This window comes from Protopterus annectens, chromosome 10.part0 (assembly GCF_019279795.1).
Source record: "Protopterus annectens isolate FY-2018-M chromosome 10.part0, PAN1.0, whole genome shotgun sequence".
In the NCBI taxonomy this organism is placed as follows: Eukaryota; Metazoa; Chordata; order Ceratodontiformes; family Protopteridae; genus Protopterus; species Protopterus annectens.
Genome location: NC_056744.1, coordinates 1,407,487,511 through 1,407,507,354, shown reverse-complemented (window position 1 = coordinate 1,407,507,354; position 19,844 = coordinate 1,407,487,511).

The window sequence follows — 19,844 nt, the reverse complement described above, 5'->3', positions numbered from 1 at the left end:
GCAGTGTACTACATAAGCCCCAGCAGTGCACCATAAGCATGCCCTAGCAGTGCACTACATATGTATGCCCTAGCAGTGCACTACATAAGTATGCCTTAGCAGTGCACTACATAAGTATAACCTAGCAGTGCACTACGTAGGTATGCCCTAGCAGTGCACTACATAAGTATGCCCTAGCAGTGCACTACATAAGTATACCCTAGCCGTGCACTACATAAGCATGCCCTAGCAGTACACTACTTAAGTATGCACTAGCAGTGCACTACTAGCAGTGCACTACATAAGTATGCCCTAGCAGTGCACTACGTAGGTATGCCCTAGCAGTGCACTACATAAGTATGCCCTAGCAGTGCACTACATAAGTATACCCTAGCCGTGCACTACATAAGCATGCCCTAGCAGTACACTACTTAAGTATGCCCTAGCAGTGCACTACATAAGTATGCCCTAGCAGTGCACTACTAGCAGTGCACTACATAAGTATGCCCTAGCAGTGTACTACACAAGTATGTCCTTGCAGTGCACTACATAAGTATGCCCTAGCAGTGCACTACATAAGTATGCCCTAGCAGTGCACTACTAGCAGTGCACTACATAAGTATGCCCTAGTAGTGCACAACATAAGTATGCCCTAGCAGTGCACTACATAAGTATGCCCTAGCAGTGCACTACATAAGTATGCCCTAGCAGTGCACTACATAAGTATGCCCTAGCAGTGCACTACATAAGTATACCCTAGCCGTGCACTACATAAGCATGCCCTAGCAGTGCACTACTTAAATATGCTCTAGCAGTGCACTACATAAGTATGCCCTAGCAGTGCACTACATAAATATTCCCTAGCAGTGCACCACATAAGTATGCCCAAGCAGTGCACTATGTAACTATGCCATAGCAGTGCACTATGTAAGTATGCCCTAGCAGTGCACTATATATGTATGCCCTAGCAGTGCACTACATAAGTATGCCCTAGCAGTGCACTACATAAGTATAACCTAGCAGTGCACTACGTAGGTATGCCCTAGCAGTGCACTACGTAAGTATGCCATAGCAGTGCACTATGTAAGTATGCCCTAGCAGTGCACTACATATGTATGCCCTAGCAGTGCAGTACATAAGTATGCCCTAGCAGTGCACTACGTAAGTATAACCTAGCAGTGCACTACGTAAGTATGCCCTAGCAGTGCACTACGTAAGTATACCGTAGCTGTGCACTACATAAGCATGCCCTAGCAGTACACTACTTAAGTATGCCCTAGCAGTGCACTACATAAGTATGCCCTAGCAGTGCACTACTAGCAGTGCACTACATAAGTATGCCCTAGCAGTGTACTACACAAGTATGTCCTAGCAGTGCACTACATAAGTATGCCCTAGCAGTGCACTATATAAGTATGCCCTAGCAGTGCACTACTAGCAGTGCACTACATAAGTATGCCCTAGCAGTGCACTACATAAGTATGCCCTAGCAGTGTACTACATAAGTATGCCCTAGCAGTGCGCTACATAAGTATGCCCTAGCAGTGCACTACGTAAGTATGCCCTAGCAGTGCACTACATAAGTATGCCCTGGCAGTGCACTACGTAAGTATACCCTAGCTGTGCACTACATAAGTATACCCTAGCAGTGCACTGCATAAGTATACCATCGCAGTGCACTATGTAAGTATGCCCTAGCAGTGCACTACATAAGTATGCCCTAGCAGTGCACTACATAAGTATTCCCTAGCAGTGTACTATGTAAGTATGCCCTAGCAGTGCACTACGTAAGTATGCCCTAGCAGTGCACTACGTAAGTATGCCATAGCAGTGCACTATGTAAGTATGCCCTAGCAGTGCACTACATATGTATGCCCTAGCAGTGCACTACATAAGTATGCCCTAGCAGTGCACTACGTAAGTATAACCTAGCAGTGCACTACATAAGTATGCCCTAGCAGTGCACTACTTAAGTATGCCCTAGCAGTGTACTACATAAGTATGCCCTAGCAGTGCGCTACATAAGTATGCCCTAGCGGTGCACTACGTAAGTATGCCCTAGCAGTGCACTACTTAAGTATGCCCTAGCAGTGCACTACATAAGTATGCCCTAGCAGTGCACTACTAGCAGTGCACTACATAAGTATGCCCTAGCAGTGTACTACACAAGTATGCCCTAGCAGTGCACTACATAAGTATGCCCTAGCAGTGCACTATATAAGTATGTCCTAGCAGTGCACTACTAGCAGTGCACTACATAAGTATGCCCTAGCAGTGCACTACATAAGTATGCCCTAGCAGTGCACTACGTAGGTATGCCCTAGCAGTGCACTACATAAGTATGCCCTAGCAGTGCACTACGTAAGTATACCCTAGTCGTGCATTACATAAGTATACCCTAGCAGTGCACTACATAAATATACCATAGCAGTGCACTATGTAAGTATTCCCTAGCAGTGCACTACATAAGTATGCCCTAGCAGTGCACTACATAAGTATACCCTAGCAGTGCACTACATAAGTATTCCCTAGCAGTGTACTACGTAAGTATGCCCTAGCAGTGCACTACGTAAGTATGCCATAGCAGTGCACTATGTAATTAGGCCCTAGCAGTGCACTACATATGTATGCCCTAGCAGTGCACTACATAAGTATGCCCTAGCAGTGCACTACGTAAGTATAACCTAGCAGTGCGCTATATAAGTATGCCTTAGCAGTGCACTACATAAGCATGCCCTAGCAGTGCACTACTTAAGTATGCCCTAGCAGTGCACTACGTAAGTATACCCTAGCCGTGCACTACATAAGTATACCCTAGCAGTGCACTGCATAAGTATACCATAGCAGTGTACTACACAAGTATGTCCTAGCAGTGCACTGCGTAAGTATTCCCTAGCAGTGTACTATGTAAGTATGCCCTAGCAGTGCACTATGTAAGTATGCCCTAGCAGTGCACTACGTAAGTATGCCATAGCAGTGCACTATGTAAGTATGCCCTAGCAGTGCACTACATAAGTACGTCCTAGCAGTGCACTACGTACGTATACCCTAGTCGTGCACTACATAAGTATACCCTAGCAGTGCACTACATAAGTATACCATAGCAGTGCACTTTGTAAGTATTCCCTAGCAGTGCACTACTTAAGTATGCCCTAGCAGTGCACTATGTAAGTATGCCCTAGCAGTGCACTATATAAGTATGCCCTAGCAGTGCACTACTAGCAGTGCACTACATAAGTATGCCCTAGCAGTGTACTACACAAGTATGCCCTAGCAGTGCACTACATAAGTATGCCCTAGCAGTGCACTATATAAGTATGTCCTAGCAGTGCACTACTAGCAGTGCACTACATAAGTATGCCCTAGCAGTGCACTACATAAGTATGCCCTAGCAGTGCACTATGTAGGTATGCCCTAGCAGTGCACTACATAAGTATGCCCTAGCAGTGCACTACGTAAGTATACCCTAGTCGTGCATTACATAAGTATACCCTAGCAGTGCACTACATAAGTATACCATAGCAGTGCACTATGTAAGTATTCCCTAGCAGTGCACTACATAAGTATGCCCTAGCAGTGCACTACATAAGTATACCCTAGCAGTGCACTACATAAGTATTCCCTAGCAGTGTACTACGTAAGTATGCCCTAGCAGTGCACTACGTAAGTATGCCATAGCAGTGCACTATGTAATTATGCCCTAGCAGTGCACTACATATGTATGCCCTAGCAGTGCACTACTAGCAGTGCACTACATAAGTATGCCCTAGCAGTGCACTACGTAAGTATAACCTAGCAGTGCACTATGTAAGTATGCCTTAGCAGTGCACTACATAAGCATGCCCTAGCACTGTACTACTTAAGTATGCCCTAGCAGTGCACTACATAGGTATGCCCTAGCAGTGCACTACGTAAGTATACCCTAGCCGTGCACTACATAAGTATACCTTAGCAGTGCACTGCATAAGTATACCATAGCAGTGCACTATGTAAGTATGCCCTAGCAGTGCACTACATAAGTATTCCCTAGCAGTGTACTATGTAAGTATGCCCTAGCAGTGCACTATGTAAGTATGCCCTAGCAGTGCACTACGTAAGTATGCCATAGCAGTGCACTATGTAAGTATGCCCTAGCAGTGCACTACATAAGTACGTCCTAGCAGTGCACTACGTACGTATACCCTAGTCGTGCACTACATAAGTATACCCTAGCAGTGCACTACATAAGTATACCATAGCAGTGCACTTTGTAAGTATTCCCTAGCAGTGCACTACTTAAGTATGCCCTAGCAGTGCACTATGTAAGTATGCCCTAGCAGTGCACTATATAAGTATGCCCTAGCAGTGCACTATATAAGTATGCCCTAGCAGTGCACTACTTAAGTATGCCCTAGCAGTGCACTATGTAAGTATGCCCTAGCAGTGCACTACATAAGTATGCCCTAGCAGTGCACTACATAAGTATGCCATAGCAGTGCACTACATAAGTACACCCTAGCAGTGCACTACATAAGATCCTATCTTAGCTTCTTAAAACCTGTCACTTTAAAACTCTTGCTATAATGCTGTCCAGAGAAATGGACTAACACAAGACAACGTGCATGGCCAGTATCAACAGTAATTTACAATTTAGATAATAATCACCAAAGACATTTCTGATGATAAGAATTATCCCTGTTCTGTTTTTGTTGAAAACATTTTAGCTGAAAGTGTATCTTTATAAGCAGCCCTGTACATACATTTAATTCACTTGTACTGTGCAAATGAGCTGTCCTTCTTCTCCCTCTGTCTACAGACAGAGAGGAAGAATATGTCTTTAACCAGTTACCAGCAGTGTATAATAAACTAATTATTGTACTATCAAATAAATGCATATATTTTGTACAGATATTTGTTTAATAAAGGCAATCTTTTTTCTGTCACAATGTTGCTCTTAGCAGGAGTTATTTTACTGTAATGAATACCTACCTAAAAATGCATCCCATCTATACCCTAAAGAAAAACAACTGCAAATGCTATCCTTATTTGCGGGCCTAAATGTTTTGTAATGAGGAAAAAATACCAAATACTTGTTTAACAAAGCATTCTGTTAAATATTTTAAAAGGCCTTACATAATATAATATAATATAATGTAATATAATATAATATAATATAATATAATATAATATAATATAATATAATAAGGGTAGAAAAACTGATTTAGATGAGAAAAATTTATAATATGTAACACTGCAAAAGCCCCCCACACTGCAAGCATTTCATGACCACATTTAATAATAGTGTTTAGAACTGCAAGTCCCTACATGAACATAACATAACATAACATAAAATGAACATAACATGCACATTTCCTCGAAATCTTTCCATGCAGAAGGTTACACATTTCCCAGGTGTAATTGTACCCCAGTGCAAATGCATACTTTTGCAGAGTGTTCCGAGAAATGACTGTTGGTTCATAAACAGACTGCTGCACTAAGAATTTTTATGAAGCTCCATTTAGTGTTCAGATTATGAAACCTCATTTGTCTATCATAAGTCATCTGTTGTTACTTATGCAAATATGGTTGCTAGGAAAACCTAAAAAATTGAAATTAGACAACATAAATTAGTTTTGTAAAAGGAATGCAGCGTCTCTTTCTGAGATTTCTTTAGATAAATATTTCCTCTGTCTTCTGTGTCACATGGCATGTGGGAAGATGGAGTAAAAGAATTCCACAAATTTATCATGTCTCATTTTCGAGTTTTGATAGTAATAATCAAACATTGTAAAACAAATAAGTATTACTTATATGTTATTGTTAATTTATTATTCTTTCCAAATTTTGAGTGATATCAGTAAGTGAATAATGATAAGAAAACCAGACAGCATCTTAAATTTCACCCCCTTTATCAAAGAAATCAAATTAGACATTTCTTCTACTGGGAAACATATGCTCAAAGCAAACAAATCAGAAAAATATATTCTGAAAAATGCCCAAGTAAAATATAAGCAGTTTTCTATTTTCCATATAATAGTGACCTTGGGATTGAGGACATACACATGTGCCATGTATTAAAAACAAGGTATTTATATTGCGAAATGAAACTTTTGGAATGTAACTTAAGTTACTGGTACATTTGTGATGTCTCTGTTTTTTATTATTTGATTTTATTTTGTTTCTGTTTTGTTGATTGGCTGGTCCCGGTATGCTTATGACCTATTTTCAGGGGAGAATTCCTGTGGCATTAACACTTACTTGGGAAATATGGTTATGGGCACAGAGAATACTCCCCCACTCTCTGCAAGGTAAGGTACAGATTAAAGCTGTGACATAAGCAGGACTGTAGGTTAAGACAACTATTACTTGGAAGGGCATGTGAATGTCGTGATTACTAATATAGTGACAAACAAATGTGTATATGTAAAATTCTGCTTAATTTGATAGTGATTTTGAGAAAAGAGCGAAATAATAAGATTGCGCTTTTGTGGAGTGAAGCAGTAAAACATGTTTTCAAATATACAAAGAAACAGAAATAGCTTCCCCGGACACCAGCATTTTGATAAAATATATGGGCAGCAGCTATTACATTTTTAAATGACCAGAAGACAGCTAATGACTCTCTGCTTCTGGTTTTACAACTTTGTGATGATTTGGAGGGTGAACTGAGTCAGGATAGAACTAGTCAGTCCAGGAAAGCAAGTGTGTTTGCATGTTGACAGTCATGCAAACAAACAAATTAGTTCAGCAAATACAAAAAATGAACAAGGTGCCAACTGTCATATTAAAAACAAGAAGGACTTGCCAGTGAATAGCTGTGTAATTTAGTTTTCAAATACTGAGCCATTAAAGTTTATCATTTAAGCCATTAGAGGATTAATTAATTTGGGAGCTAAACATTTTTGTGAGCTGAGAATTAAAACTTTTCCTTTTCTTTTCTGCATGTTGTGTTCATGAGAGTGAAAAGAATACTAAATGCTTCCCATGGAATGAGTATATATTCATTAATACAAATGTATTTTCAACCGCGGTGGTGCAGCGGTAGCAGTCACCTCATAGCAAGAGGTTCTCCAGTTCGATTTTTAGCTGGAACGACTTCTGTGTGGAGTCTGCATATCCTCCACGTGTTCGAAAGACATACGTGAATGGGTATGCCTTCGTTGAAGGTTGGGTGTCGGGCTGGCACCTCGGCACCGTAAAAATCTACTGCCAATCATTAGCAGACTGGAGTTCTGCTGTGGCAACCCCTAACTGGGAAAAGCCAAATGAAGAACATTATACATTTATTTTCAAAGCTAAAGGAAGTTATAAAGTTAGAATCACTAGTTCTACAGAGGAGGAGCTGCTGGCTTATTTACAGGCTTATTTACAGGTTGTCAAGTCATACATGATATTAAAAAAGTGACTGATCAGAATCGGTTATGGGTTAAGGCATGGGAAGTTTCAGTTTCTCTCTTTGTGACTGACTCAAAAAGCCAGCATTTAGCCAACATTTTGTTCTAAATGGGAAAAATAATATAAAGTGTTGAAAATAACTTAGTTGTGTTGCTCACGTCTACTTTTAACAAACTTAATTAATGGACGTACAAACTTTTGTTCTCTCTGTGGAGAAAGGGGTCATTCTACTTCAAGTTACAAAATGTTGTTGTTGAGTCTTTCAGCTTTTCCTGGTTTGGGATCGCCACAGCGGAACTCCGGTTCGCTAAAGATTGGTAATTGATTTTTACATGCCGAGTTACCAGCCCTGACGCACAACCTTCAATGAAGGTACGCCCATTCATGCATGTCTCCATGCAGAAGACGCTCTAGCTGAGAATCAAACCGGACAGCATCTTATTGTGAGGCGACAATGCTACCGCAGCACCACCATCGCGGGTCAATGATATGTAGGAAAAAGTATGTTAAAGAGCCAGAATTAAACCTTGGAAATGGAAGACAGAGATGAAGGAAATGTTTAAATGACATTTTAATGTAATGATAGCAATATTGGAAATACAATAGAAGAAACAGATTGCACAAATAATCAGAAAAGAAAGCAGTATTAAGTGAAATGGTTTTGTAAAAGAAAATTAATCTAGACTAATCTAGAACTATAACAGTAGAAACAGAAAAACAGAGTTGATATGGATGATAAACACAAACAGAACCAACAGTTTTCCTTGACTTAAATGGAACATTCTCCATGAATACTAAGTAAGAATTATGAAAACATTTCTGACTCAACTAGATTGTGTGACCAGCTCTTTTGCTTGAAATGTAATAGCCCCATTTGTACCTTTGGTGAATTAGATTCCATAGATTTGTCGGGTGACAGAGAACACAGACAACAAGTTACCAGAATATGCTAATCTGCTATTTTAGAAGGGTAGTATTTGTACTGCTTCTGCAATTCTTTCCAGAGGGGAGAAGTCCAATTGATACAGGACCAAAATGTATAGAATATGTAAGCAAAGGTAGGCATAAACCAAAGTGTGCATGTGGTAGTGTATGTACCCGTCAAACTGATGTTGTCTGTACAGGGTGTGTCAGGCAAAAAACCTGTAACATTTTCCTGGCATGAGTGCTGAGTGTGAATGTACCCATGTTCCTGTAGCCAGTGACTATATATGAGGCAGCTCCTTGTGTATGCAGTGGTAAAGGAGCAGTGGGATGTTACCAGTAGCAGGAGAATGTGGCAAGGGTCTCCACAGTAAGGCTAAGGCCATTATGCATATCAGAATCATGAAAACAGATTTTTTTTCAAAGGTGATGACAAAAAGTACTTTATTTCTATTAATCGTGTAATATATTAAGTCTGGCAGCTTAGCTCAGAGGGTTAACGCTATAAGGGTTTAATGTGATTTACCCTATAGTCCTGGATATGATTCCAGGAATTTCCATTTGCAAACTGTGTGATTCTAAACAAGGCATTTAACCACTGAGTACTCCTGTGTCACCCCTGAAAAGGGACAATATGCGTCCAGTGAACTTACTTGGTTAACAAATAAAAAAATACAAAATAACATTTAGCTGTTTTATGTCTATGAATTTTGAGTATTTAGATGGTTGTTATCTCCTTGTGGAATAAACCTCAGTAAAAAACAAATTCTGGCCCGACAAGAGCATTCATTGGGTTCTAATGGTTCATAATACCAACTCACATTCTTAATTACTCACCTGGAGTAAGGTTTCACAGTGCCATAATCTATAGTGTCTCATGTTATGTTTAATAAAAGCAATTTTTCTGTAGTCTGATGACATCTGATAACCAACTCTTGGTTTATCTGTTATAATGCATTGTGGTTCATTGGACAAGAATTACTGTTCTAGGAGGGATATCAATGCTGCTGGGATTAAACGTAGGCAAGAGAGCCCTTCTAGGGCATTTTTCTCATCAACTATAACTATGGAAAAATAATCCATTTACTGTTGGTACATGAAAGATTCTGAGTAGACAAAGTCACACTTGAAAAACAGGGGTAGACACCAAAGAAAAAGAAAGATTTTGCATGACATTGTAAGAAGATATACAATAAAGACAGTGTTTATTTGGCATCTCAAAGCATTGTCACTGAATGTTCCTATTTATTTTATGGATACATGTGGTCATAATGTAAAACTGTTACTTTTCTGCAACACAAAAACTTTATTAAACTCAGTACAGAGTATAGACAGAGACATAACAGTACATTTCTGCAATACATGACTATACAGCTAATATATTCACAAGTAAAAGGAGAAATATAGCAAGTGAACCGCCGATGTTAATCAACTATAAACAAGTAATCCATGCTTAATTAAAAAAGCTGAAATAAGATAAATTGAGTAGATACTTAGTTCAACATGGTACAATTAAACATTTTCTATAACTTTATAGATTAGTGGCTACTGGATATAGCCATAGCCCTCAACAAAGTATTTCAAGAAATTGTACCCAAAATTGTTGTTTTTTTTTTCCAAACATAAATTAATATCTAGATTAGTTTGTTAATCTGCAAAAGGTTTGGAAAAGTTAGCCAACTAACAAATTTTATATTTCAAATCAGAAATTTCTGATTTTTTTGGTGACTTTGATTCCAAAACAGTATCCACTCTGACTACAACTGACAGCTGAAGGATCTATGACTCCCATGCTCCTCCTGCCACCTTTGAGTCTAGTAGGACTCCCTAAAAAAGTAAAAAAATGTAGCTTTGGAAAAATGCAATTGCCTCTGAAATATGTCACATATTAAAGTTAAAAGATTCTCTCAAATTTTAAAGACATAACGGCTTTCCCAAAACATGTGCTCAAGATAGAAGCAAACTGTTCCACACCCAAAACAGCGACTTGATATGTTCAACATTTGCTGTGACTGTGGATGTCCAAAATCCATGTTTCATGGACATGACTGTTTTCTCAAAGATATATGGTACATTCAAAATATTTTTGATCTTCTCCCAAAAATTTGATAGCATTGTCCCTCTAAGAGAATCTGAACCCATGATGCATAACCAGGTAGCAACCTGTTAACTGACATAGTCTATGTGAGGAGCAGAAGGGCTGAATATAATCATGATGCATTATTAGTTGAGTTAGCGATTTAAAATCTTGCTCTTTTTCTTTTTATCTCGCTACTAGTCTGCCTTGGCTGCTTATATCTTTCTCTATATGTCTCTTTCTGTCTCTACCTCAGAAGAGGGACTTTAATGAGGGAGGCATTTTCTTTAAGTTATTCCTTAGATTACAGCATTAGGAAATGACACAATGAGACATGATAACAGTAAATGAAAGTACAGTCATTAATAAGGCCTTTTACTGAACAGCCAAGAAGAGTCCTCCAGAAGGAAGAGTGGAACGTTTGCTCAGGTGGGTATACATTCATTTATCTCTTATTCAGAGAAATAATTCTGTCAGCTGGTAAATTTACAGTGGTTTTAGACTCACAGAAAAATAAGGAAAATGTACTCATGGTCACTGAAAAGAATGGGAATGCTACTTCTTTCCAAAAGCACCAGTTGCCCTGTTATGGCTACTATTATATAGCAAACTGGAATAATGTTAGCACTAATTACTCTTAATCTATAATTTAATGGTTTGCTTTATCCATCTAGTCGGGTAACATTTTGCGAGTGTCATAGAAATGCTCTGCTGCTAAATGCAATACCCCTTCCAGGAAAGGAAAGGAAAGTAAACTCCTCTCAAAATTCTGGCTGAGGATGATGCATATACATCTTCACTTGTTGCAGACACCCACCATATTTACAATGATAAAATACGAGGTCCTAGATGTGGTGGAGACATGTTCCCTTCTAGTCAGAGACATCATTTCCATTATCATCTGTGAGATGAAGAAACCCCTTATTCAAAAGGCAGGAGTCTCAATTGGACTCGCTCTCATATTATTCTTGGTGGTAATACCCAGGTGAGAATTGTCGCCATTTATATTCCTCCACCTTCCACACTATCAGTCATCCAGTTTGCTATTTTTAGATGTTCATAGGTTCATAGGTAGGTACTAGGTTATTGGCACAAGGGCCTACGTAAGCCTAGCCAACAAGGTTCCCTGGCTTACGCCACCCAAGAAAGTTATTTTCCTGTACCACTGTCGAGCAGAGACACAGAAGTGATCCCCGGGGTGTATTTCCTATTTCCCATCCACTCATCAGGATTTTTCATGAAGAGTGCTAATGAAGAACTTTGCTTGACATAGATGGGTAACCTGTCCCAGGGTATGGGAAGTCTCTGGGACAGGAATCTATCCCTCCAGCATGTCCTGTTTATTGTGGTGACAAAGTTTAGGTCCCTAGAGCATGTAGCTCAGAGGGATTGGGATTTCTTTAGGTGTAGCATGTCCAACAGCTCTGGATTTGACATAGCTTAATATGTTAGGCAGAGATCACCTCAGAGTACGCGATATGCTATGGAGTAAAGCTAGAGTTTTTTGAGGCAGTCAGTGTAGGGTATTTGTTCAAGGCCAGTAATCCTCTTTGTGAGGTCCTTCTGTGGCCTTTCCAGCTGCTGCAGATGTCTTGTGAGGTACATTCCAAAAGGGGCATTATACTTTATAATGGGTCTATATTGTTCACTCACAGGCTCACACATTTTTACAGAAACTATAGGTGCATGTGTCACTAAGCTGAAGAGCAGTACCCTAGACTATGAATTTCGTATGCTGTATGATTTGAAATTATGTTTCCCAAAGGTATCAATAACTATAACACAGTTATACTAGGGAACTTTTAATGTTAATGCAACTGGAAAAAACACATTTCTTCTGAACAAAATGCCGCAACATTTTAATCTGGTACCATTAATACAGGCTCCCTTTAGGCATAATGATAAATCAGGAAATAGCTCAACACTAACTTACGTAATAACCAACATGCAGCATATGTGTACTTGTACTGAAATACTTCTGAACTCTGTTAATAACCACTCACCAATAAAATCCTCCTGGCCTTTTCATATGTAGAAACTCCCTCACCATTAGTAGAAGGAAGATGTTTTCCAACAGCTAAGCTCTCTCAGCTCATCCTGTTCCTTAAATCGATCAGCTGGTACCCTAGCCATGAGATTTCAGACCCGCCATGGGCTGTCAGATCTTACTGCCACACTACAACTGTGCTATGCAAAACTTGCCATAGAACTGGATTTTGTATTCAATAATACAAAAAGAAGGTTTAGAGGAAAAGTGTGTCATTGGCTCACTGTGTTGTGCAAAAACAAAACAGGGACCAGAGACAAATCCTGGAAGGAGTGCCTTTTTAGGCAAGGTTCAAAGGATAAAACCACCACCGTAACAGATACAAGCATGCAAAATCTGAAGGTAATGCTACTCAATGCTAGAAGTCTAAACCTCAAAATGCACTCTCTCGAGGCACTCCTAAAAATGGAGAATATCGATATCTGTGCAGTAACTGGCACCTGGTTCAAGGCTCCAGAGAGCACCCCTGCAATACCAGGCTACAATTCTTACCACACTTTTCGGCCACAAAACCAAGACCGAAACACTAAAGGTGGAGGAGTGTAAATATTCACCAAGGATATTCACACCTCCAGGCTAGTTGCCCAACACACTGCATCTGAAATTCTCCAGGTGCAACTAACACTAGGTAAGACTGCAATCCAAACTGTAGCTTGCTACAGATCCCCCACCATACCCCAAGATTCTCACTACACCTTCCTAAACATACTGGAAAATATTAAGATACAACCAAACACCCTAATACTGGGTGATTTCAACTACCCTGCCATTAATTGGGAAAACTACTCAGGTACCAACTCCTTTTCCCAGCGGTTCTTTGAATTCATAAATTCCAGTGCCCTGGATCAACTAATCCATTGTCCCACCAGGGGTGCCAATATCCTAGACCTAGTCATTACCAACATGGGAGATAGATGCTCAAAACCAGTGGTCACCCCCTCATTGGTCAGGTCTGACCATAAGCAAATCACCCTTGACATCCACATCCCACCCCCACCCCCCAGTAAGGAAACCTCCTTAAAAAACTTGTCCAAAGCCAACATCATGCTACTGAAGTCAGAAGTGACAAACTTCACAACACCCATGCAGACGGGATCTGGAAGTTTGACTGCAGAATCCTACACTAAGGCACTGTACGAGCATATCCACTCGCACATGAATTGTGCCATCCCAAATAGAACCAAGATGCTCTTCTCCAAAAAAAGGAAGCCAATCTGGTGGTCCCCTGCTATAAACAAACTATACAACAGAAGGAAGAAACTGTTGCAGAAAAGAGGAAAATCCCAGAATGCAAAAAACTCCCTCACCAGCCTCAATAAGAAGCTGAGATCCCTCATAAAATCCTCAAAAGCTAGTTATGAAAATAAAATTGCCAAAGATTCCAAAGACAACCACAAGGCATTCTATAGTTATGTCAAGAATCTAAATAGCAATGCTCAGATCTGCTCTGAGCTACAACAGAATGGCATTAAATATACTGATCCTAAGGATATTGCAAATATCCTGGCAAATCGATTTAGTGCCAACTTCTCTCCCCTCTCACCGCCTAAAGGGCCCATCTCAATACCAAAAGATTGCCAAATTCCGATAATCACAGCCACACAGCTAGAAACAGCACTCTCCAAAGCTTAGAATACAGCATCCATGGGACCAGATGACATCCCAGGCTGTGTACTACATGAACTACAAAATGAACTGGCACCCCACCTAAGTGTCATGTTTAATCACAGCCTCACCTCAGGCTTCGTGCCCACTGAGTGGCGCACAGCTACAGTTATCCCACTCCACAAGGGAGGATCCGCCTTGGATCCTGGGAACTACCGTCCCATCAGTCTGACAAGCCTGATCTGCAAGGGCATGGAATGCATTATCATGGAACTTATAAACAAAGACATTGGCAACCTTCAGACACTGGGCCCCACCCAGTTTGGGTTTGTGAAGGGCCGATCTTGTCTCCTGAATCTGGTTGACTTCTTCGAATCGGTCTCCAGAGCTGTGGATGAGGGTAAGGCGGTTCACACAGCCTATCTGGACCTGCCAAGGCCTTCAACACCATCCCCCACTCTGGAATCATAGATAAACTTACTAAGCTGGGCATAAATCCCTACGTCACTCGATGGGTTGCCAACTGGCTTACTGACAGGACCCAGACTGTAAATGTAGCTGACTCCAAATCCAGCTCCAGACAAGTGACAAGTGGAGTACCTCAGGGTTCAGTCCTGGGACCACTCTTGTTTGGCATCTACTTCTCTGAAGTACAGGCCAACACTAAGGGACTCTGGCTAACAAAGTTTGCAGATGACTGCAAACTGGGGGCCATTATTGAACCCCCAAATGATGTGGATATTCTACAAAAGGGCCTTACAGAAACAGATGCCTGGTGCCAGAGCCATGGGCTCAAGCTTAATGCCAAGAAATGTATAGTTATCCCCTTTGGAAAAAAACATGTACCCATGAACTACCACATAGGTGGCAGGACACTAAATATCGAAAGTGTGATGAGAGACTTAGGGACACAAGTGGACAGTGGTCTCACTTTCGATAACCACACCACCACAACAGTCAGGAAATCCTTCTACATGGCACACCTCATCACTAAGGGCTTTTCATCCAGAAAAAAGGAGGTCATTGTCCCACTGTACTCATCCCTCATTAGACCCATTATAGAGTATAATGCCCCATTTGGTATGTACCTCACAAGACATCTGCAACAGCTGGAAAGGCCACAGAAATACCTCACTAAAAGAATCACAAGCCTAAAGCAGATGTCATATGCTGACCATCTAGAAAAACTCCAGCTATACTCTGTGGCATATCATCTACTCAGAGGTGATCTCTGCTTAACATACAAGGCCATGTCAAACCCTGAGCTGTTGGACATGCTCTACTTAAAGAAATCCCAATCCCTCAGAGCCACACACTCCAGGCATCCTAACCTTATCATCACAATGAACAAAACATGGAGGGATAGGTTCCTGACCCAGAGACTCCCCATACTCTGGAATAGACTGCCCATACATGTCAAGCAGAGCGCCTCATTGGCCCTCTTCAAAAGGAACCTTGATGATTGGATGGGAGATAGGAAATTCTCCCCGGGGATCATGTCAGTCGCCCTGCTTGACAGGGGCCCAAAGAAGTAAATATTGTGGGAAAATATTTCCAGGGAATTGTTATGACTAGGCTTGTATAGGCCTTAGGGCCGATAGCCTAGTACCAACCTATGAACCTATGAACCTATGAACCTATGAACCTAAAAATGGACCCACTTAAAATTCAGCTACACCAAACATTTACAAGCCTTAGAAGAAAAACAGTGATAGCTAAAAACAAAGTAAAATCCTAATACCTTAGGCAAAAATATGAAGCAAACTGGTTATGATCAAATCTCTTCCGGAAAAAAAACACAGAATTGTTAGCAGATGCAATTCCTCACCATTAAATACCAATTTCCCATCAATAGACTCCTCCACATTTACTAACTACTGTGCTCAATACTCAGAGTCTTCCATAAACTACATTATAAATAGTTGTTCAAACTGTACAAGATGACATCTTCTCCTCCATACTCTGCCCTCCTTGCCTCATATGCAGCAACTTTTCGATTCTCCTAAATAACACCCAAACATACAAAAACACTGCTAAAAAATTTTAACAACTCAAGTGTCAAATTCTCCAGGTTATAGTCTTCCTTCTTAAAGCTAGTTGCTGAAAAAATTTGCAGTAACAGTTATTCTCATCTTCAACAACCTCTCTGTCAGCATACCTGCAGCCCCTCTGCATATAAGCATGCTTTCGTAATACCTGTCCCCAAAACCACATCTCCAAAGGATTTAAGGGATTACAGAGATATCTCTGATCTCTGCCCCACCACTGAAATATTTGAAAAACGTGTAAAACACTTACTAAAACACACCAATACCCATGGCTTACTGCATAATGCTTAACATGGTTTCCACAATTCATATAATACCTTTACAGCCACTGCTACAGACAACAATTAGTGTAATCTCAATGAAGGACACATTACAGCTGGTCTTTTTGTAGATATAACTATGGCCTTTGAAATAAACAGCCATTCAGTCCTACTCACCAAGGTAAAGAGACTCAATTTTGGATAAAATGCCATTTATTGGTTAAGAAGTTATCTACAAAACAAATGCCTCAAAGTCTATTATAACTACTCCCTCTCCTCCTCAGTGGGCATACTCAACACAGGTGTTCCACAAGGGTCAGAACTGGGTCATCTTCTTTTCTCCATCTCTGTTAATGACCTCCTCTGTATCTGACAAAACTACAACTAGTTACATATGCTGTTAACGTATTTATGTTGCAATCCAATACCTTAAACTGCCTGCTGTGTAGGCTCATGGGATATATGTAAATGATCCCTTAAGCACATACCAGTGTTTCAGCTACATGCCTATTACATGGTAAAGACTCTAGCTTGGCTGGGACTTTCATGCAGTTTTTACTGAATACTTTGTCTGTGTGACCTTTTTACCCTTTCCTGTGAACGTTACTTTGGGATATTTTGCAGACACCCTAATGTTTACAGACATCGGACTTGATTTTGAGGTCTTTGTTTCTAAAGTATAGCCAAATAATCCACTTATGCTGTACTGATGACGTAAAAAAAGGTTAAAAAATGGGGGGGGTTGACTTTATTGGCCTGAATGTATCCATAAAGACTTAAAAAGTAAAAAGTCATGGACATTCAGAAGCTATGTACCTGAAGCACTGGTATGTCTTAAGGGGGGCATTTACATATATACCGTGGGTCTCTGCTTCAGGAAGTTTAAGGTAATGTACAGTGAAGACTCTAGGATGGCTGGGTTTTTCATGTAATATTTTACAACCTACTAATTCACACATTGATCTATAAAAAAAAAAACTGCCAACTAGTTTCACTCAACTTTGCAAATGGTCAGCTTCCAACAAAGTTCATATTAACCCCCCCCCCAAAAAAAAACAAATGTGATGATCTCAATACCATAAAAGCCACCTACTATCCTTCCCATCCTCATAAAATACTTTAAAGGGAAAACTATTCCAAATGACACTGCATAGAAATACATAGATCTAGTCTCAATCCAGTTCTTTCCTTCACTCCGCATACTGAATCATTAGCTAATAAAGTACTTGCACAACTAAATCTGCTATAAAATCAGCCAGCAATTGTCAAAAATGTATTACTATCCAAATTAGAATATGATCTTCCATTTCTTGCCTTACATTCTTCTTATAACACCCACAGGTCACAAACAGCTGAAAACAAAATTTGTAGATTTCTGTTTCGGGCATACGCAGGAACACTCTTGACAAAACTAACTGTCCGTCTGTTTCCAAAAGGGGTAGATTACAAGTAAATGCTCTTATTTTCAAAGTGCTAAAACAAGGCTACTGTTACCTGTTGAAAACAAAACTGCCTATACAGGAGAACACCTACAATCTCAGAAGCTCACAAGACAGCTATATCCCTCTTCATTACCCACATTTCAAAATTACTTTGAAAGAAACAACTTTCTCTAGACTTGGAACTGCCACATGGAACCATCTGCAAGCTGAGATCAAAAACCAGTAAACCTTCAAAGGCTAAAAGAAAATCTCCTTGCTAAATCCATCTGCAATTGTTATCAGGACAATGGATAATTTTTCACATTTTGGGTGTATTTCAGCCTGACCAAACATGTGCATGCAACTGATTGGAGTTGTCACCTCACAGTAAGACGCTGCCCGGTTCAGTTCTCAGTTAGAGCGTCTTCTGCGTGGTGACATGTGTGGATGGGCGTACCCTTATTGAAGGTTGTGCATCAGGGCTGGTAACTCGGCATGTAAAAATCAACTACCAATCATTAGCGGACCGGAGTTCCGCTGTGGCGACCCTTAACCGGGAAAAGCCGAAAGACGCAACAACAACTGCATGGAAACCAAGTTCTTCTCTGTGCAGTTAATTGTTATAACTCTGTACGTGCACTTTGTTGATCTGTACACACTGCATCTTGAGAATGGGTCATGGCTGGAAAGGGTCAGTAGACCAACTGATTCACCTGGTTGTCAAATAGCAATAAACAAATCGATAAATATTTTTTTAGGATGAGAGAACGTTATATAACAATAGAAGTTGTTTTCAGCTTCTGTAGTATCAGAGATCCAAGATTAGCTGATATACAAAGGAAAGGGTGACAGTGACAAACTAGGCTGACCTTGGCCAGCTGCAGAAAGCACTGCATAAAAGGTGCTAATGACATTATAGGCACATTTTGTATATGGGATGTAGCATCATTTCCTTGTTATTCCATTCTCTTATGTACCAACGTGTAGCACTCATCAATGGCACACAGGAGACAACTGATGTGAAGCAGTGAGTGACAAAGTAGGGAATCTGTCCAAAAGGTGCATATCTTAAGGGAAGTGAATAAGAGGGTACAGGAGTGTGATAATGGAGGATAAGAATTCATTCAATTAATGATTGTGCAATGTTCAGAGGATATGAATTATCTATTGCATGACAGTAAAACAGTGGTTACTTAAAATTACAACTATAATAGTAAACAAAATAAACTTAATAAAAAGGAGAGAAAGAATGCATGCATACCAAAGGTAGTGATCAGGATGAACATCCAGACAGAACTAGGAATTGCCAGAGGCTGTACTGCCAAAATAATTTAAGTTCCCTTGGCAGACTGAATGATACATGGATGTTTTAGAAAGGAGCCTCCCTCAGAAACATGTTTAACTGGCAGAAGTCAGTAACTCTGCTTCTGATGCAGCTGTTCCTTTTATAATGGAGGACGGTCACCTGCATATTACAACACAAACAGGATTATAACATATGGAGACTTACAAAGGAACTGCAGCACACCAGTATGTAGAAAAGGAGGAGAAGACAAGACAGAAGAACAATAACCAGAGAAAACGTATCCGTTTATGCAGGGAAAAGAAAGTAATCAAAGCATAAAAAATATTCCATATTTAAGCATTTCTCGACAAGCACATTTGGCAAGATAAAGGACCTTTTTTCAGAAGACATGTAAGAATATAAATAGATAGATAGATAGATAGATAGATAGATAGATAGATAGATAGATAGATAGATATATGGATATAGATGTCTGTATTATGGTTATCATGGTTGAACCATCTTGTGTTGGTCATTTGGTTCAGCAGGAAGGATGTGGCTTTTGCCCCCCACCCCAGTGCATGTTCCCTGTTGAAGCTCATTCCAGTGATTTTAGATGTAGCTCTGTGCAGAGGATATTTTGCCCCTACAGGAGCCGAATTGAAGCCCATTCCTGTGACTCAACTGAGCAGACTCCAATGCTTTGCTACATAAGAAAATGTTACTTTGATCTTTGAGTACAAAATCATACATTCCTAGGGACAAATGGAAGGATGCTCAGCAAATAGCCATATACTGACAGCATTAAATATGTGTATATGTGT